General features: G+C 48.4%; 1 protein-coding gene across 1 annotated transcript in view; it reads left to right on the top strand.

The window, feature by feature from the left end:
* Positions 1-24,173, top strand: part of GALNTL5 (polypeptide N-acetylgalactosaminyltransferase like 5) — a 109,873-nt gene that overhangs the window by 14,416 nt on the left and 71,284 nt on the right. Inside the window, exon 4 of the mRNA XM_032394375.1 lies at positions 19,255-19,362. The gene's annotated coding sequence lies outside the window, so the exon portion shown is untranslated. The remainder of the gene's footprint in view (positions 1-19,254; positions 19,363-24,173) is intronic.

Genomic DNA, 24,173 nt, shown 5'->3' with positions numbered 1-24,173 from the left:
CATCTCCAATCAAGGCCAGAGAATTAGCGCATTCTCGTGACACATCATGTCATCTGGCAGAGCGGCTTTGCGGGGAGCCCCTGGTGTGACAGCCGGCTGGGGACCAGCTGTGCTCTTGGTGGCCCGGTGCCTGCGCCCTGCCTCCCGGAGGACTCCTTCTGACCTGCAGTGTGTGAGCTGGGTGTAGCAACAACCCCATCACGGGACCCTCCGAGGCCCCCGCTCTGTCTCCCCTTTTGGTGAGGAAAGATTTGTCACCCGCTCCCACCCCAGCACCGACAGCCGTGCGTGCCTCAGCTTCCTCATCTGCACAGTGGGCGTCTGCCTCTCCTGGCCCTTTGCTCTGAGGCTTGAAGGAGGAGGTGTGTGGGCCAGCAGTTTGCAGGATGTGAAGCCCTCTCTAAATTGCTCATCATCCCCGTATGTCCCGTGTGTCAGAGAAGCCTGTGAAACTGTCATCCTTTGCTTTGTCGTGCCTGCTGGGAAGGGCGTTTCAGAGACCCCGGGCAGGAGTGACGTCCAGCTGGAGCAGAGGCAGCTGACCACGTGGGACCAGGACGTGGGCCTCGGCCCTAGGATGTCTGGGCCCCGCACGATCCTTCTGGTTACAGAATCCGCAGTGACGTCACAGCCCCCATCGAATGGTGCCAGGCTGGCCCCTCCCTGTCTGGTGCTGTGGCCTCCTCACACAGGGACGGGGTCTTCGGGCTCCTCATGAAGGACAGCCCTCCACTTCAGGCAATCCTGGAGGTTTACAGACAGGACCCCCGAAACCCAGCCTTCCTGCCTTACAGTATTAGGATGGCTGGGTGCCTCTTTCCCCTGAGGCTGCTCTTAACTAGCCCAGGGACAGAAACGTCCCACCCTTTTCACCATCAGTGGGCTTTGGGGGGGGTGTGAAACCAGTGCCCACCTCCCACCCAGCCCAGAGGAAGTTGGGTCATAAAGAGCACTTTCCAAAACACGTAGGAAAAAAATCACAGTTCATCATAAATTCACAAATACACGCCTGCAAATTTAGCAGTGCTGTCTTCAGAAAGGCAGGTACCCTTCCTCAACCTCAGGAAGTCCAGAAATCAGAACGCTCGGCTCTCTGCGGTGCCGGGGTCTCTGGTGCTACCCCCCAGCTTGCTGTCCAGTCCTGTTTCTGATCCTTGTTTTAGTGGCTCGATTATATTGTGCCTTTTACTGTACATGATCTCAGATGGTTTTCTCCTAAGTAGGAGAGGTACAGATCACCCATCTTATTTATAACTGCAGCGAAGATCAGAATCAGAGTGTATAAATTGGGGAGGAATGTGGAGGAAAAGATGCTGGGCAAACAGGCTGCTGTTGGCACCTCGTTTTTGCCTCCTCCTTGGTTTCGATGACCCTGTAGCTTCAGCCAGACAAGCGCTCAGGAAGTAGCTAATGATTCGGCCAAAGGCATTTATCGACCGGGTCATTTCCACGCGGCCAGCACAGACCGTGCTCCCTGGAGGACATACAGGAGAAAGTGCAGGCCCCACACCCACCAAGAGGAGATGAGGGGCCCTCGTGGAGGAATGCAGCCAGTCCCTGACCAGCGGGAATTGTCACAGGAGCTAACATTTATTACGTGCCTGTGTGGGACAGCTCTGTGCTGGGTGCTCTCGGCCCACCTGTGACCTCTCACATGTTCTTCGGTGGAGGGTCCTGTCACTGTTTCACAGATGAAGACATAGAGACGCCGGACACTAACTGTGGTCGAGATGGTGCCGGAGCAAGGGCCAGAGAGCTTCAACCAGGACCGGACAGCCTGGATTTCCAGCAGGTGTGCGGGGCCCTGAGGCAGACACCCAGAGCCACGGAGCAGCAGGGAGGGGGTGGCCGGGCCTCGTGGTCGCACCCTGAGGGACCGGCTACAAGCCACAGGGACCCCTGCACTGCCCGGGGCCACAGCACACCTCCGAGGTACCTTCCGTCTCCCGCTCCCCTCCACAGCCCTTTCAGACTCTCCCCTCCCCGCACTCCAGCCAGTAATCTTTCCTCCTACTTCTCCGGCAAAGGGACAGTCAGAAGGGGACTTCTGCCAGGCTCCCTCCCCCATGGACCCCCTACCAGCAGCGACTCCCACAGACGACTCTTGACTCTCTCTTTGCTAGAAACCGCCGTTCTGCTCTCCTCGAGCCATCATTCCCTCTCTTTCCTGCTCCATCAATGTTTCTCTCGCCCATGCAGTGGTTCTTCCTCTTGGCTACACATTGGAGGCACCCAGTGAGCTTGAAAACAAAATGAATGGGGGCCTTGTTCCTACAGACTTTGACTGGAATAGCCTGGAGTTCTCCCCAGGCGTCCGGAGTCATGAAGCTGATTGTGCCAAGCATCCGCAGCCAAGAGCCAGCTTTCCTAGGGCGCCCACCAGCCAGCTCTCTCCCACCCACGCCCCTCCAGCTGCTGACACCCCCCACCACGTCAGTCCTCAGTCCTCATCTTACTCACTTTCCAGCAGCACTGAGCAGTCGGTCTCTCCCTCTTTCTTGAAGCACTTCCTTCCCTGGCTCCCTGACCTCTCGCTGGGGCTCTCCGTCTACCTCGCTGGCCATTGCTGGTTCCTCCTGATCGACTCTTGGTGGCCCTGCTGGGACCTGTTCTCTTCCCCGGGTACACTCACCCCTTGCTGTGCTCACTCAGCCTGCGGGCTTTATAAGTCATCCATTCACTAAGATTGGATCTCTGGTCTGACCTCTTTCTTAACGCTAGACTTGTATATCCAGATGCCCACTTGACCTCTCCATGTGGGGATCTCTCTGACATCTCAAACCAGACATACCCCAAACCGGGATCCTGCCCTTCTACCCACCACACCACAGCCTTACCAGCCTTCCTGTTACTCAAGCCAAAAACTGAGTTGTCTTGGATTGCTTGCCTTCTTAATGCCTACTTCCAATCCCATCAGCAAATCCAGGGGGTCCTGCATCGAAGTATATCCAGAACCTTTGCTTCTGACCCACCTTCCATGCCAGTCTGGTCCAAACTGGATCGTCTGTCACCTGGTAACTGGTTTCTACTTCCACCCCCCTCCCCTGGTACATTCTCAAAACAATAGTTAGAGTGATCCTCTACCAAAATCCCTCCAAAGGCTCTACCTTTCACTCTTGTCAAAGCCCATGTCCCCACGATGACCTACAAGGCCTTTATGATGGGCTCTCCATTCATCCCCTCTTCGCCCCTTCTCCAGCTGGCTAGCTGTTCTCCAAGCTCTTGCTCCAACATGCCAGACTCCCTCCTACCTCAGGCTCTTTTGCATGGGCTACTCCCTCTGCCTGGAAATGTGCTTTTCCTAGGTATCTGGATGATCTACTTTCTCCTTTCCTCCAGCTCCCCACTCAAATTCCACTTCTCAGTGAGTCCTTCCCAGACTGGCCTTTTAAAAATTGAAATAGGGGCGCCTGGGTGGCTCAGTCGTTAAGCGTCTACCTTCGGCTCAGGTCATGATCCCAGGGTCCTGGGATTGAGCCCCGCATCGGGCTCCCTGCTCAGCGGAAAGCCTGCTTCTCCCTCTCCCACTCCCCTTGCTTGTGTTCCCTCTCTTGCTATCTCTCTCGCTTTCAAATAAATAAATAAAATCTTTAAAAAATAAATAAATAAAAATAAAAATTGAAATAGTCTTTCCTGGCATCTCCCTTCTTTGCTCATTTATCATCTCTTTGGCACATGTCACCTCCTAATACCTAATATCTCCCAATGCTTAATTTACTTATATGTTGTGTTTATTGTCCGCTCCCACAGGAGGTTTTAAGTCCCATGAGGTCAGAGATGTTTGTTTTGTTCAGTGCTCCATAATCTACTACGGTGCCTGGTGCTTAGGAGACAGTCAATAGTGTTTGTTGAATGAACGAATGTGATGCGGACCAGGAGCTGTGGGGGATGGTGAAGGGAGGAAGAAGGCGTCGTTCGGTTCCACAGGGATTATCACTAATATTTGGTGCTGGGAGTGCTTCCTGAAGAAGACTGGAGCTGAACCTTGAAGGGAGGATAGTCTTTAACGATAGTAATAACAGTTGGGATAAGCAACGGGACTCATGAAGTCCTAGGAACGATTTTGTCAGAACTCTGCTCTCAGAGGAAGGGCGGCCCTGGAAAAGCTGAACCGGAGGTAGGGTGAGGAGGTGGGATGCGAAAGCAAGCCCGGGGGCAGGGACACAGTCTCCTGGAACGTGTGGGTGCTGCAGCGAGCTGCCAGGCCCCCCATCCTTGGCCCCCACCGCGAGCTGCCAGGCCCCCCCCACCCCCATCCTCGGTCCCCAGCAAGACGACACAGTGCTTCACAGGGAGGGTTAGAAATCCCGTCTGTGTTTTCCTGGGGATGTACCTGTCTTGAAGGAAATTCTTTGTGGAGACAGAAACAAAAGACGTGCAGATCCGTGGTCAGTGATTGGGCATTGATCCCCGTTTCCAGTCACACTTATGTGTTGCCATGACGACTGCACAGTCAGGACCAAGCCAGAGTCTCACTCGGCGTATCAGATGCAGACACGCTGTGTGCACTTTTCCACCTCAGCCTGAAATGTGGAAGCCACAGGTTTTCATGCCAGAAACCCAAGGAGAAGGCCACGGCTCCCCCTTCAGGAAAGGGAGGGCATGGGGGCGTATTCACCCCCCTGCTCGAAAATCTCTGAAAACAGCTTTGACTGCGCCCCTCCGTGGCTCCCTCCTCTTGTCTACTGTCTTCACTCCCTCACGTCTGCACCACTTGCTTTGGCCAAATTCACTTTCTCATAATTTTCTAGATGCACCAGGGAGGAGAACAGTGTATAAGCAAGGAGACAGAGGAATGAAACAGCATGGAATGTTCTGGAAGCACTTGGGGCTGTGAGGGGCAGGTGGGGAGGAAGGACTTTGGCATCCGCAGACACTACGCTAACCCCGGCTCTGCCACGCACGGGTAATGGGCAAGTTCCCTCATTGTCTAAACGTGCTCTCCTCACCTCAGTAGGACTGCCTTGCACATCAGCGCTGAGCTGAGTGAGGCTGGCCGTGTGCACGCCTCTAGCATGGCAGCTCCAAACACAGCAGAGGTGGGCAGATGGGGAGGGCGTCCTCATGCTGCACACTGAAGACTTGGAGTTGGCTGGTGGGGGCAAGGAGTCAGGGAGAGATTTAAAGCTGAGGAAGGGTTGGTGCTGCTATTAATCCCATTTTATAGACGACAAAACTAAGGTACAGAGAGGTTAAGTAATTCGCTCAAGACTGCACACTTAGTAGGTGGCCGAGCTGGATTCACACCCAAGCTCTTAACCACCATAGTGGTTATTCTTCCTCCAACTAAATAGGAAAAGGAAAGGTCTTTGAGGCTAAGGCCATGTTAGGGACTGTGGAAGAATTGACTGAGATCCACAGAAAAGCTGGACTTGGCTTTGCCCCCAACATAGTGGTTAAGCTGCTGAGAAAGGAAGAATTTAGGTGAGGTGATCGGCATACCCATCAACACATTTTCTTTAACAAGGATGGACCATCGGCCCTCTCCGGAGCCCGTGGCACCACCCCTTACTCCTAGTGCATTGCGGAAAGGCCTGTCTGAAGTCCTCCGTGCTCGGGGCCAACCGTACGGCCTTGTGGAGCTTGTCGTAGGAAGGACAGGTTCCCAGCAGCTGTTTCCAGCCCTCCAGGCCGATCTGGGAAGGAGAGGTCCTGGTGCTAGGACTCAAGACTGCTCACACACACACACACACACACACACACACACCCAGCAGAGAAGTGTGCACGAGAAAGCCCAACGCCTACATCGGGACTCAGGCTGGAAGACGAGAGTGTCGTCTGCAGCCACGGAGGACTATGATGGCCATCTCTTAGTCAGGGGCCACTGCACGTATCTCAGCCAGAAAGAGTTTAGTATGGAGCATCAAACCCAGCACGGTCCCTGCCTGGCTGCGGGCTGGCAAGCCCACGGAGCCGGCCCTGCTGCTCCCGCCACCCTTTGGGCTGGGGCTCCAATAGGAGGAGAGGTGGTTGGAGGTGGTTCTACCAGAAGCCCCCAAACCAGGGTCATCTGACTGTCGCTTGGCCATCAAAGGAGGGGAGTGTAATTGGCCACCAAGGAGGTATTGCAGCTTCTTCCAGGGACACCCCAGAAAGCAGAGAAATACTCTGGACCTCCTTCAGCTCCCCCTTTTTTTTTCTCTTCCAGTGCCTCCATTAGTGGGGCGGAGGGGGACTGGGGTTCACGGGGGCCTGGGACATATCCCTACAATGAGGGCGGGGTGGACAGGGCAGGAAGGGCAGGGATAGATGGGAGAGCAAAAGGTGGTTGAGGGGGCATGCTGTTAATCTCACCTGGAACAGTCCTGGGTTATCTGGAATAATCTGATTCCAAATACACTATCCCATTGTCCCGGGAAACTACTGAAGCTTTCTGGATGTTTAAATATGGGTATGCACCGATATCGGATTTGTCTTCCTGACACTCAGCATTCCACATTCCACTTGCTCAGTGGAACCTGACCCCAAAGTCTGGCTACAGAGTCTTTATCTGAACAAAATCCAGCATTAAAAAAGAATTTTAAAAATTTCCCAGAATTAAAAAAAATCCATAGTAAAACAGTAATCAAATGTTATTTATTTAACATAATAGAAAATATCTAACAAAATCATTGGAACACCAGAGGTATTCTCATTCAATTCTGAATGGTCCAAGAATTATAAATATTGAAAAGGAGACAAGAATTTGATGATATAATCACCTACCTAGAAAACAAATTAAAATTGACTGGAAAACACTTAGAATGAATACGGTAATTCTGTAAAGTGACTGGCTGGAAAATAAATATTCAAAGCGTAATGCTTTTCTTATATAATAACAATAACCAGGGGTTCCCCGGGGGGCTCAGTCGGTTAAGCGTCTGCTCTCGGCTCAGGTCATGAGCCCAGCGTCCTGGGATCGAACCCTGCATCGGGCTCCCTGCTCGGCAGGAAGCCCTCTTTCTCCCTATCCTGCTCCCCCTGCTTGTGTAACCTCTCTAGCTGTCTCTCTGTCAAATAAATAAATAAAATCTTTAAAAAAAATAATAACAATAACCAGCTGGAAAATTAGAGGGAAGAAAGATGTGGCTCACAGAAGTTAATGTGCAGCTCCTTTACAAGGGACATGACAGACCTTGGTGGGAGGCTGGAAGATGACCAGAGCAAAGGGGGGGCATGTTCCTGGAAGGGGAGACCTGGAGCAGTGAAACCAGCCCTACTTCCTGGAATACCATGTCCATCGAACAGAATCAGATCCTATCACCACCACCCCAGCCACCACCACACACACACAGGACTTTAAAATTTGGAATGTGTACTTTTAAAGTTTCTCCAGAAGAATAAATATAGGAGAAAATCTATTAATGGTTGGGGAGGGGTGGTTAGGAGAGCATTTCTTCAGCTGATTGTACGTATTACATAGTATAATCCTAAAAAGATATAGTCGTGGGACAACAGGAAGCATGCAGGTCAGTGAAACCCTAGTGATTGTGTCATACATGATGATCATGACGCTTCAAATCACGGATAATCATTTATATATTTTATATGATAATGCAGTCACTGTTAAACTGGCGGCTATCAGTGACTGCTTCCGCAGGGTAACACGGCTTCTCCAGTTCCTTCCAAAGCAGGTTATGGGATGGGGAAGGAAGGAGAGAACATGAAACCTCTGGGTCCCAGGCAGATGAAATAGACATCCTGGCAGGAACTCACACTCGTGTCTTCCATTAAAAGTACTGGGTGTTATACGCAACTCACGAACCATTGAACACTACATCAAAAACTAATGATGTGTTATATGTTGGCTAATTGAATTTAAATTAAAAAAAAGAAAAGTAATCTCGGAGAGGTTACATCCACCCGCGCTGTAAGAAGCAACCACCTCTCTCCCCTTCCTCTCGGCCATCCGCTGGGCAGCCGCAAAGCAGCAACCATGCGTGAGTGCCTCTGCATCCACGCTGGCCAGGCTGGGGTCCAGGCTGGCACTGGCTGCTGGAGCTCTGTTGCCTGGAACGCAGCCTCTAGCCCAATGGTCAGACGCCAAGTGACAAGACCACTGGGGGAGGAGATGACTCTGTCAACACCGTCCTCAGTGAGACCGGGGCTGACGGGCATGTGTCCGGGGCAGCATTTGTAGACCTCCAACCCACAGTTGTTGAAGTTCACACCAGCCCCCACCAACAGCTCCTCCACCCTGCACAGCTCATCACAGGCAAGGAAGATGCTGCCAATAACTGTGCCCGAGGGCACCACACCATTGGTAAGGAGATCATTGACCTTGTCTTGGATGGAATTTAGAAACTGGCTGACAAGTGTACAGGTCTTCAGGGCTTCTTGGTTTTCCTCAGCTTTGGAGGAGGAATGGGGTCTGGGTTCACCTCCTTGCTGATGGAACCTCTCTCTGGCCATTATGGCAACAAGTCCAAGCTGGAGTTCTCCATTTAGCCTCCACCCAGGTTTCCACAGCTGTAGCTGAGCCCTACAACTCCATCCTCATGACCCACACCACCCTAGAGTGCTCTGTGCCTTCATGGTAGACAACGAGCCCATCTGTGACGTGTAGAAACCTCCATGCTGAACGCCCAGCCTACACTAGCCTGAACAGGTTGGTAGGTCAAATTGTGTCCTCCATCACTGCTTCCCTCAGGGTTGCCGGAGCCCAGAAGTCCAGACCAGCCTGGTGCCCTGTCTCCGCATCCACTGCCCTCTGGCCCCATCTGCTGAGAAAGCCTCCCACCATCAGCCTCTGTAGCAGAGGTCGCCAGCGCGTGCTCTGAGCCAGCGAACCAGAGGGTGAAAGGGGACCCTCGCCACGACAAACACACGGCTGTATCGTGGCGGACGTGGTTCCCAAAGATGTCCGTGCTGCCGCTGCCACCATCAAGACCAAGCATACCATCCAGTTTGTGGACTGGTGCCCCAGTGGCTTCAAAGTTGGCATGAATTACCTGCCTCTGACTAGGGTACCTGGTGGAGACCCGGCCAAAGTACAGTGAACGGTGAGCCTGCTGAGCAACACCAGAGCCATCTCTGAGGCTCGGGCCTCGCTGTTCACTGGTATGTGGGCCGGGGCACCGAGGAGGAGAGTTTTCTGAGGCCTGTGAGGACATGGCTGCTCTTGAGAAGGATTTTGAGGAGGATGGTGTGGATTCTGTAGAAAGAGAGGAATTACTTCAGTTAAAAATGTCACAAAGCGGGGTGCCTGGGTGGCTCAGTCACTTAAGCGTCTGCCTTCGGCTCAGGTCATGGTCCTGGGGTCCTGGGGTCGAGCCCCACGTCAGGCTCCCTGCTCAGTGGGAAGCCCGTTTCTCCCTCTCCCTCTGCCCCTCCACCCTGCTTGTGTTCCCTCTCTCGCTGTGTCTCTCTCTGTCAAATAAATAAAATCTTAAAAAAAAAAAATGTGACAAAGCTGCTGCCTTTACGGGGAAGCTCATTCTGTTTTAAATATTGAAAAGTTGTGCTCTGATCCGTTCATTTGTAGGTAGCAGTGTATACTCTCATATGCAATTACTGACCTATGCTTTAAAACACGACTCTGTTACAGACCCAAGCTGTCCATTTCTCTGATGGGTTTGAATAAAGTATTCCCTGTCTTAAATGGAAAAAAAAAAAAAATCTGCTGAAAGGACCGCTGGGAAGTCATTATCGGCTCTTCGTGAACAGCAGACTGCCTCCTGGAAGGGTCCACATTTTTGCGAGCCTGAACCTGCAATGTGAAGCATCTGTATTCGAGGACCCTGAACTCTTGGCGGGGAGGGTCTCTGCCCCCGTGCGCCCTGCCGCCCTCGTTCCTCGCTGTAGGATTGCAGAGACCGTGGCACAGGGGCTCTCTCAGGACAAACACTACAGCAGGTAGCAGGATAAGTCCTTGCAAAGAGGCAACATTTTCAGAAAGAACTTAAAAAAATACATTTCCTGGAAATTGCCTCTGACATTTCAGATCTGCTCCAGGGAAAACCTCTATGGAAGCTTTAAGTAATGAACTGTCATCATTTGGATAATCGCCTTTCAACCATCAATGATTATCCCACCTCGCGGACTGAATCAATTATAAAACGTAGGGGCTCTTAACCTTGAAAAGCCCACAGGGATATGCGATACGGAGCCAAATACCAAACAAGCCACTTTAAAACAATTTTCAGTAGTTGCTCTCTAGAGAAAGTTGGGAGCAGGCAGCTTTGTTGTTTGGTTTGTTTTTTAAATAAGTCTGTCCAATTTTTGAGTCTTTAAACTATTTGAGTTTTTAACGGATTTGACTCTTGAAGCAGTATTTGTGTACAATTATGGTAAAAATAAAAACGAAATAGAAACCCCACAGGTGCCTCATTTCCCCACTTTGGCCTCCCATCTCCCAGTATTTGTTACCACGAGGTCACTGTCCCCAACAGTCAGCAGTCCCTGGCTCTTCCCGCTGCCGCCAGAGTGCCTCCTGACCCCAGCGTCACGGTGACTGGAAGGTGAGGAAGAGCTCCAGGTCCCTCAGCCACGGATGGGAGCCTGGCTGCTGGCCAGTCCCCATTCAGCTGATGGGCCCCGTGAGGGAACCACGTTTCATCATTAAAATGATGAGTAACAATGGGAGCAAGAACCAAACCTTTAAAGAATTCTAACACTGGAGTTGGGCCTTAGCCCTGTGGGCGGGTGAGGATGTTGTGTTGCTGTTTTTCAAAGATGAGCCTCCTCCAAGTTTGTCATGCAGGTTCATCATGCAGCAGCTACAGCTCCACTTCCCGACGCAGAGACCCTGCAAGGACCAGGCTCCTGGCGATCTCCATCTGCTGAGTTTCCATCTCAGATTCAGCCAGTAAGGGCCACGTGGTCATGAAGCCTCACATCAGGAAATCTGTGTCAAAACCTGAACTCTGCTGTGGAAAAACTCAAGGGCAACCTGTCGGAATTGGCCAGCTAATTCCCAGCAATATTTAGGAAGTCATCCAGCACTAGGTGAGGCCCAGGACTGATCACACAGACCAACCGCTTTACCCACTCCTCCAGGTTCATACAGGGTGAACGTAGGTTAATAAAAATCCACACACCTGTATGGGTCAGGGTTCCCCAGACTGAGAGATGTATATTTTTTTATTTTAAGGAATTGGCTCATGTGGTGCTGGGGGCTGGCAATTCTGAAATCCAGGCCGGCTGACAGGTGGAACCTCGAGCAGAAGTTGGTGCCACCCCAGTATGTGTGTGGGGCCTGTAAATTTGTCTGTCCCAAGCACGTCTGCAGACCCACCCAGTCAGTCTCCTTAGGTATGCTTCCGGCATTTGCTTTCAGCCCCGCATTCTGGCTGTGAGAGAGGCTCCTAGGACCTCTAACCTGGCCGGACTGCTGCTCCCATCCCCCACAAAGCCGTGGCAACTCTGCCCTCACCCCCAAATCTCTCCACCACGAACAGGCAGCACATTTCTGAGCAGAAGTGTAGCGTGAGGGCCTGTCTGGACACCAGTTGTCTCAGTGTGACTTCCTTCAAAAGCAGAGCTTGAGACAAAGAACTTGCAACCAAGTAAGTGATTTGGGAACTGATCTTGAGAAGCAGGACTGATTGAACAGGAAGGAGTCTCAGAAGAAGAAGAAAAAACGACGTGAGTGTGTGTTATGAGGGTCACTGCCAAGGATGCCTGGTTCTGCCGGAACCTCTGGAAAGCAAAGAGAACCTCCCAGAACCACTCGCCCGAAGGAGGGGAGGCCAGAGCTTGTGTCCCATGCTGCACTTTGTTGAGGGCTGCCCTGGGCCCCTGCGAGCTGAGCCTCTGTTGACAAGGGCCTGGGGGCCTAAAACAGGCAGGCCTGGATGGAAGGCCCTGTGCCCAGAGCGGAGTAGGTCACACAGGAGCCATTCTGAGCTCGTGGGGTCGGCCTTTGAGCTGCGCGGAGCTCCGGGTTGGGCTGGTGGGCTGCGAGCCGCCGAGACATCATTCTGCTGCCCCACGGGGACGTGTTTGAAGGAACGGAAGCTCGTTCAGCCTGGGGGAGAGAGCACTGGGCATGGGACAGAGGGCCTCACATGTCAAAGGGCAGTCTGTGTTAGATACAGTGGTGGTGTGAGGGCTGGGGATTGGGGGGCAGGGGGCAGGTTCTGCACCAGACCTTGGCCAGCCACTCCCCAGGAATATTCACATGCAAAGAAGAGTGGCAAGATAAAGGAAAATAATACTCTACGATGGGGGCCTTGATTGGTTCTCTAATCAGGTGCAGAGAATTTCTGTTAGCTGGGCTGGACCTCAGCAAGCATTCCCTCATCCTAGTTTTTTAGGCTTCTGATGAAAGTAGGCCACGAAGCCCTCCACGTCACCTTTCTGAGACCCAGCCCTAAACCTTGACTGTACCAGGCCTAGAGGCAGCCGAAGGTGGTGGTGAAACGCACAGGTTTTGGAGCCAAACTCGCAGAGCTTGGGCTCGAATCTTACCTCCACCGTATGACTAATCATATGACCGTGGGCAAGTTTCCTGGCGTCTCGTTTATAAAGCAGAGGCAATAATAGTGCCTACCTCCTAGGCCTGGGGTGAGGAATAAATGAGTTAACTCATATAAAACACAACAGTATACGGTGCATCGAAAACCCCCAAACTGTTAGTTATGCTTATTAGTACTCCCTGTAGCAGGAGGAAAGGAAGAGAGGGGGACAACGGAAGGAGGGAGGAGGAGGGGAGGGCGAGGAGGACGGGCAGGCAAGGCTAGACCAGGCGAGGCGGCTGCTGCCTAGCACCACCGCCCACCACCAACAGTGGTTATAGCCCACGTTTTGAAAAGTCTGATTGTTACTTCGCCCCTTCAGAAAAAGCAGGGTGGTGGATAGGAGAAAATCTGAGAGCTACCTCTTGCTTGGGCACCTACCCAATGGACAAGGGAACAGGCTTATTTTGTGGTGTTTCCGGGAGTTAAACCAGGCCAGTGAGGGTAAGGTTTGTTCTCAGTAGCATTACCAACTGTCTAACATCTCAGTTGTTCTCGATGGGATGATGGGCGGTCCACGGGTGCTTCCATATGCTAAGAAATCAAGGACGGGTGTGCCTGTACGAGACCCGGCCCACTCTCGACGTTTCCTCCCACGCTCGTGAGACAGAACATGGGAAGCAGGGCAGAGAGAAGCCTGTTCTGCATATACCACTGGACTTTTTTTGTAAATAACATTTTCTAATGTGTATTGACAGTGAGCTTGTTCTAGGTAGTTGGAAGCACTTGCAGTGTGTTACTTGATCATCACATGGGCCTTGTGATGCAGGTGGTTTGTTAACAACATCTACATTTTATTTATTTATTTATTTTTAAAGATTTTATTTATTTATTTGACACAGAAAGAGATCGAGAGAGAGGGAACACAAGCAGGGGGAGTGGGAGAGGGAGAAGCAGGCTCCCCGCTGAGCAGGGAGCCCGATGTGGGGCTCGATCCCAGAACCCTGGGATCATGACCTGAGCCGAAGGCAGACTCCCAACAACTGAGCCACCCGGGTGCCCCATAATATCTACATTTTGGCCCCACAAAACTCATTTTAGACTTTGAACCTCCAGAACGGTTAGATAATAACTTAGTGTTGTTTTAAGCCACCATATTTATCATAATTTATTACAGTAGCAATCGCAGACTAATACGTGCTCCATCCATTTCTTTTAATTACAATGTATCTGTTAAACTCTGGCCTTTTGACCCATGAAATTTCCTAAGGCAGGACTTTGCTGACTAGGTACTAATGGTACAGTTGAACATTTTCCTTCGTCTTCTGGATGTGCCACGAATCGGCAGCTGAATCCAGCAGCTGGGTCAGGCTCAGATTCCATTCCTTTGGCAAACACTATAAGTGACTTGCTTTCTTTTCAGGATGTGTGTGGTTTTTTGTTCTATTTCAGTTGAGCAGCAAATGATGTTCAGGTCTCTGCTCCATTAACAAATTCATTTGGAGTTACAAGCTGGTGGTATTTGAATTCTGCAGTTTAAAAATTTTTATTAGCTCTACTACTTTACAAGGTGATCCATCCCTTCATCTACTGTTTGGTTGTCTAGCAGTACCGTTTATATAGGAAAGACAGTAAATGCTTTTCCTTTGCTTTTGTTTACTCAGTTTTCAGGATAATGAATTGGTTGCCTGTCATCCTCAAAAGGTGATAGTTTTTATTTAAATATCATTATAGGGGCGCCTGGGTTGCCCATTCGGTTAAGTGTCTGCCTTCAACTCAGGTCGTGATCCCAGGGTCCTTGGATAAAGCCGCACGTCAGGCTCCCTGCTCAGTGTGGAGCCTGCTTCTCCCTCTGCCCCTCCCTCCCCACCCCCCCACTCATGCTCTCTCTCTCTCTCAAATAAATAAATAAATAAAATCTATAGAAATAAAAATAAATAAATATCATTATAAATTTATGGACTTATATTTGATGTGTTTCAATCCACTGAAATTCCTGTCTTTATTGAATCTCAAATTGTCCCACCTTTTGGCCAGTGGGAACTCCTGAGTCATTTGGACATGGCCTTAATGGTCTTTGGTAGTTCTTTGCTATTTGGTATCTTGAGATGTTCCAGACTCTTCTGGAACATTTCTTACCTCCAATCGAGAATCAGCCATTTCTCCTAGAATCTCTGGTTTCTTTTAATGGAGAATGATTTTTTTTTTTTCTTTTTTTAAGAGAGCGAGAGCGTGAGCGGAGAGGGGCAGAGGGAGAAGGAGAGAGAGAATCTTAAGCAGGCTTCATGCTCAGTGTGGAGTCCAACAAGGGGCTCGATCTAACAATCCTGAGATCATGACCTGAGCCAAAATCAAGAGTTGGACGCTTAACCAACTGAGCCACCCAGGAATCCCAATAGAGAATGATATTTTAAGAGTACAATCTAGAGGCTATGGCTATGTATAAAAATATGAATATATATAGAGAGAGAGACAAAAATATAGAAACAATGACCAGCCAGAATGCAATGATTATCCAGAGTACATCCAAATGATACATAGTACAACCAAAATGATGTACTTTTTGTTCATATATATATTTGAAACTTTACATATTTATGAATGTGTATCTATTTATGGAGATATCTACCTATCCACCATCTATCTATCTTCCTTGAGTTCATAGAGAATTTTTCAATTCAAGTTAAGAAAACAAGGTTTTTACTTAACCACTTCTATATTCCATCTGTATCTTCTTTCTTTCACACTGAGATTCTTAGTTCTCAGTGATACGGGGAAGAATAAAATTAAAATACCCCATAACTTCTCATTTGCTTCATCCCACATGACACATACTATGGTCTCAGAGCAACAATACTAATCCTAGCACATTGATTATGATTACTGAAAACACTTAAGTTTGTCTGCCTATGTTATCCCCATTCTCCCTTTATTTGTTGATTTATTTTGTTGACTTACTTTGTTACGATTTACGTCATCAGATCACATAGTCATCACATACTACAATCTCTGCTTTTAAATCCTCTCTTAGTTTTACAAGTAACTATATATTTAATGCTAAGCAGCCGTCCTTGTGCTGATGTTTGCCGACATTTAGTTGTCTAAAGTTCATTCTCTACTAAATTCCTTAGAAAGAGCTCATGGGAACACTATTTCCTGAGTTCTTCATGCTCACCAGAATGTGTGCTTTTTATACTGAAAAGTATTTTACTGTTTTAAAATCCACAGTCCCCATCTTTCCTTGAGTACCCAAAATACATTGTTCTTGTGGCATAAAGCATTGCTGTTGAAAAGCCCAATGATAAGCCTATACTCTTTACAAGTCACTTTCTTTTTTTTATCAAGATACTCAAGGTGTATTTTCTCTTTTTCCCTAAAGTCCTGTACTTTTCCTGGAATATGCTTAGGCATTGATTTTCATAGATAACTATTCCCAGATGGTACAATGTGTTTTCTTTCAATATGTAGTTTTAAATCTTTGTAATTTGAGAAATGTTCTCTTGAATTATAGTTGTTAGTACCTGGTCTGATCCCTTGCTTTCAATTTTCTACTTTAAGGACTCCTGTTCTCATGTGTTGGATCTTCTTCTTCTATCTTCGATATTTTCACACTCTCAAATACGTTTACCTTTTTCTTATCCTTTCTGGATTCTGGAAATTTTCTCTCCCTTTCCCTTCTACTTTTCTTGTCATTGTTTGTTGTGTTTTTTTTTTTTTTAATTTTTATTTATTTTTTATTATTAACATATAATGTATTATTTGTTTCAGGGGTACAGATCTGTGATTCATCAGTCTTACACAACACACAGCGTTCACCATAGCACATACCCTCCCCAATGTCCATCACCCAGCCACCCCATCCCTCCCACCCCCCTCCCCTCCAACAACCCTCAAATTTGTTTCCTGAGATTAAGAGTCTTTTATGGTTTGTCTCCCTCTCCGGTTTCGTCTTGTTTCATTTTTCCCTCCCTTCCTCTATGATCCTCTGTCTTGTTTCTCAAATTCCACATATCAGTGAGAACATATGATAACTGTCTTTCTCTGATTGACTTATTTCACGTAGCATAATGACGCAAATGGTAAGATTTCATCCTTTCTGATGGCTGAGTAATATTCCATTGTATATATATATATATACACCACATCTTTATCCACTCATCTGTTGATGGACATCTGGGCTCCTTCCATAGTTTGGCTGTTGTGGACATTGCTGCTATAAACATTGGGGTGCAGGTGCCCCTTAGGATCACTACATTTGTGTCTTTGGGGTAAATACCCAATAGTGGCTGCACCAGCTTGCATTCTTGTGTTCCTTCTGGTTCAGTCTTCACTTCTAAGATTTGTTCCTTCTGTTTTAGTTCTTTTTTATTTCTGTCAATTCAACTCTGAGATTTTTCTGATTGTGACTTACGCCATTCTTTCTCATCTTGTGTCATTTTCTTAATGTCTCTTAGCTTTTTCTGAAGTACCTTCTAAGATAGCCTCCAAGAGACCAGCTGCCTGGTGTACATCCTGTGGGCAGGACCTGTGACTATAAGAGATTTCGTTCCCGTGATTAGGCTACATTTTATGGCAAAAGCGAGAGGATTTTTCAGTTGTGATTAAGATTCCTAATCAGTTGGCTTTAAGTTAATCAAGGTGAAGTATCCTGGGTGAGCCTGACCTAATCAGGAGACTTGTTTAAATGAGAGTCTAAAGGTCAGAGACAGAAAAGTCAGAGAAATTCAAAGTAGCAGAGATACTCTACTGTTGGTCTTGAAAATGCAAGCTGCTCTGTTTTGGAGAGGGCCATGTCACTGGGGACAAGAGACGGCCTCTAGCAGCTGAGGGTCTGAGTCCTACAACCACAAGGAACTAAACCCAGCCAACACCAGTGAGCTGGAAAAGGACCTCAACCCTCAGGTAAGAACACAGTCCCAGCTAACACCTTGATTTCAGCTTCATGAGACTCCAAGCAGAGGACCCAGCTAGTCTGTGCTTGAACTCCTGGCCTATGGAAACTGCAAGATAATAAATATCTTTTAAGCTACTAAGTTCATAATTCATTATGCCACAATAGAAAATGAACACGGTGCATTATAGTTTCTCCCTGTTCAATGTGCATGTCTTTCCAGCATACTTTCATTGTTTGTGTGGATTGTATGTCATTCTATTTCTCTTCATCTTTTTCTAAATAGTAACTTTGTATGAGATTTGACCTTGATATTTTGTGCTATTGATTTTTATATGAAGTTAGTTTTCCTGAACTTTTATAAGAAGGCTTGGTTCTAATAGCTTTTTTTTTTTTCAAGCTTAACAAAGATCCTTCTGTTGTTTTCATGTAACAGCTTGCTTGATGACATTTATTGGCTTGGTTCTCAGTTATCTGGACGTTCTCTTTTCTTCACTTCAGTTATCCCCATTTTCCTCAATCTTGATTTTACTCCAAGTAGTTTCTCCATAGTGTGGGGCCTCAATCAGTAAGGGAACCTTGCTGGGCCAATTTCAAGCATTTATAAGGTTGGACTGATCCAGCCTTTGAGGTTTTCCTGCAGGACCTTCATATGTTCTCTCTATTGAAATGGGCAAACCTCTCCTTGTTTCAGTCATTGTCCACAAATTGGTCTGCCGGCTTCTACCTGTTGTTCTGTTAGATGCCCCGTGACTTCCCTGAGTTCTCCCACACAGATGTTAGTACCGTGCAGGTCTCATGGCTGTAGTGGTTTGTCCCACCTGCTTTTATTTGGGCGTTAATGGAGATGCCTTCACAGCTAATTATCTTGTACATGTTGTGCATGAGTTTTTGTTTTTTCTATCTAGTTGTTCTGTTTTTATTTGGGGAATTGGGAGGACCCAAAGACGATGCTGCAACCCCTACTGTGCATCGCCTAGGAATTTTCCTGCTATCTCCTTTTTATGGCCTGAGAAGGCTGAATTCCCAGGGAGATTAACTAATTTGCTTTAAGTCACACGACTAGTAAGTGGGAAAACTAGCATTTGAACCTGGTCCAAATTTCAGAGTTCTTATTTTTTTCTCACTACATTTTGTTTAAAAACTTCTTTACTATAACAATTCCCAGCGTTAAAACTTAATGGTTTCCCATTACCTAAACCAACCAGTCTAAAGACCCCCCAACATTCAAGCCTCACCCTGCCTGTCCACCCTCACCACCTCTCCCCAAAGCACGCCCCCCGGTTCTGCCCCCAAAGCTGTCTCTGTTCCCTCCCTGATCCCTTACTGCTCTTTAACTCATCTGTTACCTCTCCAAATCTAGTCCCCCTCTAATCAATTACTGGCAACTCTAGTAATTTTTGTTTATTCATGATTTGTGGGGGAGGGTATTTTAAGGTATTAACCTATGCTTTTCTATTCCTCCGTGTATTCGTTTCCTAGGGCTGCTGTAAAAAAGCAGCATGAACTGGATGACTGAAAATAACAGAAATGCATTGTTTTATAGTTGTGAAGCCTAGAGGCCCAAACTCAGCATATCAGCAGGGCTATCCTCTCCCTGAACCCTTAAAAGAATCCTTCCTTGCCCCTTCCCAGCTCCTGGTGCTCTGCCAACGATCTTTGGCATCCTTTGGCTCACGGATGCGTTACCCCAGTCCTCTGTGCTCGCGTGCTGTTCTCCCTGTGTAGCTCTGTTTTCACATGGCCATCTTCCTATACGGACACCAATCAGATGGGATCAGGGGTCCACGCTACTCCAGGATAACTTCGTCTAAACTAGTTACATCTAAAATGACCCTGTTTCCAAATAAAGTCACCATTTGAGGTACTAGGGGTTGGGACTTCAACACGTCTTTTTCAGGGGGGACACACTTTGACCCCCAACACTTTCCTTCCCATTTCCTTTCTCCCATTTGAGCAGATAATCGTTTTTGTTTTTTGCTTCAGGAGGAACGTCAGAGAGTGGAAAGAACTGTGTCTATGGTGTGGGCTCTCATACATCCAGAACCTACTTCTGTGCTGTCCTCTGAAGGCGCCTCCATTCATCAGACGATTGTAAGACTTTTTTAAATCACCTTCCGCATGCAAAACCTGTGCTGGGAACTGCAGGGAATCTGAAGAAGCATCTCTTTCATCAAACTTAAGACACAGTTGATTGTGTGGCACACCATTATTTTAGGTACTTCCAAGAAAGAAACACCCTGACAAACTGATGTATATCAATTTTTAAAGTGTATCCCAATTTCAGAGTTGTCACAGTGCCAAAAAAGGCATGCCTTAGAATTGATGAAATAATGCATGATGCACCGTGTCTCCTTTTAAACAGCTATAGGCGTGGTGGAGAGAAAACACACGTGCACGTACTTGCATACACAGGCACATGCACACACATGTGCATACACACACCTGGCTGAGTACGAAAGATGCTGCAGGGACTCCGGTGTTTTCAGAGCTGAGACCGGAGGTGGTTGCTCTTTGGGTGGATCTTGAGGTGTAGATGGGACGCATATCATCCAGGTGGAGCTGAGGAGAGCCATCGAGAGGAGAGGAAACCTGTAACATGGGGAGCCCAGGTGTGTAAAAGGTAGAGAGGTGTCCAAGAGGGAGAAACGGGAAATGATTCATTGGATCACACGTATATCACCTGTCCATATTGGTGACAGTTGGGAATTGGGGGAAAGGATGTTGGGTTTGAGCAGAGTGTGGTCGTGAAGTCCAGGACTTAGAGAGAAGGAAGTGGGCGCACCAGTGACCCTCAGTAGGGAAGGCAGTCTTATTTCCAGATTAAAGTCCTCCCTAAAGAGTTTGGATTTTATTCTTTAAGCAATGGGGAGCCATAGAAAGTTTTGGAGCAGAGAGGAGCACGCCAAGCAATGTTTGGGGATTATTAATCTGGTAACAGGCAGAATATATAGAAGGCAGTTAGGGGACCTGTTTAAGAGATGACCTCAGAGGTCCAGGTAGCAGCAAAGAGAATAGTGGTGTGAAATGAAAAGGAAGGGACAAAGGGAAACTTGTGCAGAAAAATAAACAAGCAGGACTTGTTTAGGAAGAGGGGTGCATCAAGACTGTATCTCAGTATTGGTGTGTGGACAGCTAACAGTGCATTGCCAGAGTGGGGGACTCCTCAGGCCCTATTTACCTCCACAAGCCTTCCTGGTCAACACAAAAGTAAGCCCCACACATACCAGGTGAAGTGCCCATGGGCACTCCAGGCTGAAATCAAATTATGGTTGCCATAGTTTTCTATAAAGTGATTCTAGTGATACATCTTTGGTGAGACAATCAGGGAAGTGAGAGTACATCCTGTCATTGTAAGCACCTGAGACATTTCACAGTCTCATATGATTTTATGACCCGCCTGTGTAGTAAAGCAAGGGCAAGTTTTACTCTATGTGCATCGAAAAATCAGATGACCTTTATAGAAACCGCATAAGCCAGAAACAACCCTGGGAATAAATCCAAGGTTTCCTGATGCAATATTTTTATCTACACATGTATGTTTGCTCTACCTTCAGTAAAACAGAACAGAGCACTGTGTAAACATTAAGCACCCTGTAAATTCTAGGTAGTAACGCAGGGGAGAGAGTCTATTCGCAGAGTGAGAATTAACCCTGTGGAGGGCTTCTATGTCCGTCCCTAATGCTGTGGGCAAGGGATGGACTGGATGTGCTGTGGGCAGACCTGGCCACCAGATGTGTCAGGGATGCCCTTGACTGCATACAGATCCTAGATTTTATCTCACTGGTGTTGGAGGCCCTCAGGGGAAACATTTCTTTTTGAAGGCCAAGGTCCAGGGAAAACCCTGTATAAGTAGACTCTTTTTCCTTCTTGTTCTTCAAATACAACTGTATGTTCAGAGAGTAAGTCCAGTCCCATAGTATCTGTTCTATGGACTCTGTCCCTTGGTGAACAAATAAATGTGGAGAACCTTCCATCTAACAGAGCTCAGGCCCTGGTCAAGGGAGCAAAGATGTCACAGAAACAAAGCTCAGTCTCTGTCCTCAAGAAGCATCATTCCAGTAGAGGGAGGGTGACCGAAGGAAGTAGACAAGAAAAGATGATCATTTCAGGTGCAGCCAGGGGCTACGAGGAAGACAAAACAGCAACGTGGCACAGAATGGCTGCTTCAGCTGCGGAGCTCAGGCAGAGCCTCCAATGAGGAGGAGGGATCCAGCAATGACCTGGGGGAAGCTTTCAAAGCAGAACAACATTGGAGCCAGCTTAGTCTGGCCAAGAGGCAATATGATAGTGGGGAGGGCAGGAAGTAGCAGTACGTGGCCTGACATCCTTCATCAAGAGTGTGCCTTTTAGGGCGTCTGGGTGGCTCAGTCGGTTAAACGTCTGCCTTCAGCTCAGGTCATGATCCCAGGGTCCTGGGATCGAGTCCCGCATCGGGCTCTCTGCTCAGCGGGGAGCCTGCTTCTCCCTCACACTCTCCCTCTGTGCTTTCTCTCTCTCTCTCTCCCAAATAAATAAATAAAATCTTAAAAACAAAAAATTAAAATTAAAAAAAAATAAAATAAAATAAAAAGAGTGTGCCTTTTACCATAAGAATATTGGGAACAGCAAAATTCTGTAAATCAATTGCCCCAACAGCTATATGTGGGTGCCCTATATATGCAGGGTAAGGGCAGTAGCTGAGACGCAGAAAATGGTCAAGGTCAGGGATGATGGTCCAGGTGAGGGGTGATGGTCCAGGTGAAGGATGATGGTTAACATGGAAGAGATGGTTCACGTGAGGGATAATTTTCATAAACCTGGATTCAGGTTTTAGCATCAAAGGTGGCAGAGCTAAGATATGAGAGAACTTAGTAAGTTTTGGCTGAGAAATTGCATGGGTTTCATTTACTGAGTAGGGAGAAGGCTTGTGGGGAGCAGATCTGCGGGCATTCCATAGCTCTCTCTTGGCCATGTTACGTTTGAGACACCTTTTGACATCCAAGAGGTGACTCGGAGCAGACAGTCAGGTAGTCCTCATGGGCCTCAGATCCCAGGCCAGGACTGGAGGTAGCTAGTGCAGAGCCATGCAGGCAGAGATGGTAGATGGAGTCATGGGACGGGCTAGGATGGCGGTATTCGTCTCCTAGGGCTGCTATAACCAAGTGCCACAAACTGGGCAGCTTCAGACAACAGAAATTTATTCCCTGACCGTTCTGGAGGCCCGAAGGCTGAATCGAGGTGTCAGCAGAGCTGTGCTTCCTCTGAAAGGCCTACTGCGGAATCCTTCCTGGCCTCTTCCAGCTTCAGGCCGATTTTTTGTGTCACCGGCGTCCTTGGCTTGCAGCTAGCTGCATGACCAATGGCAATTCCTAGTGCTGCCAGAGGGCGTTCTTCCTCGAGGCTGTGTCCCAGTCTCCCTCTCCTTGCATGGACCCCAGACATCGGACTGGGGCCCACCCTCCTTCCGTATGACCTCATCTTCACAGGATTGCATCTGCCAAGACCCTATTTCCGAATAAGGCCACCTTTCCGGGTTCCAGATAGACATGGGGGGACACTAGGCAACCCAGTGCAGTTACCTAGAAAAAGAGTGTAGATGGACAAGAAGGCTGCCGAGGACAGAACTTCGGGGCCCCGAGAGAGGAGAGAACACGGGTGCAAGCTGTGTCTCCTGTCGAGAGAGGCATACCACGAGGTATCAACCACGTGGCACCCTGCTGGTGGTTATGGAGACTAACCAGTTGCACCTGGTTAACTAGCTTGGGGATGGAGGGCAGATTGACTTTTGGCTTTGGGGATGTGGAAATAGTGGGCAACTTTTAAAAAGACTCTTCCGTGAAACGGTAGGGCCAAGGCATGATTATATTGGGTTGAAGACAGAGTGAGGATGCTGAAACTATAAAAACGGTAAGTAGAGACATCTTTTTCTGTGAGAAAAAGAGAGCACAGACATGGGGCGAGGGACAGTTGAAAAGCCGTGTGGAATGGCGGCTTGCTGGCAGACAGGTGCTGTCCAGCAGGGTCTAGCAGTGGGGGAGAAGCTGACCACGCAGGAGAGAAGGGGTTCCATCTGAAGTGAAGTCCTTGACCTTGTGAGGGACTGCAGTTTCGCACACAGAGATGGGCCAATCATAGTAATAGGAGGGAGGGCAACGTTTCTCGGTACCCATTCAGGGACATCAGTGGGCCCAGTGTCGGGAAGACAGTGAGCTCTCATTGGATCGCACGTATATCACCTGTCCATATTGGTGACAGTTGGGAATTGGGGAAAGGATGTTGGGTTTGAGCAGAGCGTGGTCGTGAAGTCCAGGACTTAGAGAGAAGGAAGTGGGCGCACCAGTGACCCTCAGTAGGTGGTCAGGCTGTGTCGGGGCCCATTCAGAATCGGAGTGTATTCTGTAGACTCTTCAGTGATGAGCAGCAACTCGGACAGATGTAGGGTGAGGCCATGGTTGAGTTTGGTCATAGTTAGGGTGCTGTCAGAGGAAAAATGAGAAAGGGAGATTAGGGTGCCCCTGAAGGAGCAGTTACGGTGAGATGTGGGCTTGGCGAGGCAGGAGTGGGAGCCTGGGAGATTCTGGCAAGTGGACAGATGTAGGGCTGTGGATTGGAAGTCCATTTGGGGAGGAGAGCTGTGGTCACAGGGGCACAGAGCAAGTGAGCTGTGACGAAAAAGGTGTGTTTGAGGGGCCCCTGGGCGGCACAGTTGGTTGAGCGTCCAAGTCTTGATTTCGGCTCAGATCGTGATCTCAGGGTTCTGGGATCGAGCCCCTCGTCAGGCTCCGCACGCAGGGGGATGTGGGCTTGGGATTCTCCCTCTCCCTCTCTCTCAAATAAATAAATCTTTAAGAAAAAAGTTGTGTTTGAGATTGAGCTTTTGGAAGTGGTACAGTGTTTGGTTGTGACAGAGTCTAGTGTTTGGC

This window comes from Phoca vitulina, unplaced genomic scaffold, assembly GCF_004348235.1.
Source record: "Phoca vitulina isolate PV1807 unplaced genomic scaffold, GSC_HSeal_1.0 scaffold80, whole genome shotgun sequence".
Lineage (NCBI taxonomy): Eukaryota > Metazoa > Chordata > Mammalia > Carnivora > Phocidae > Phoca > Phoca vitulina.
This window is presented reverse-complemented; position numbering and strand designations above follow the sequence as displayed.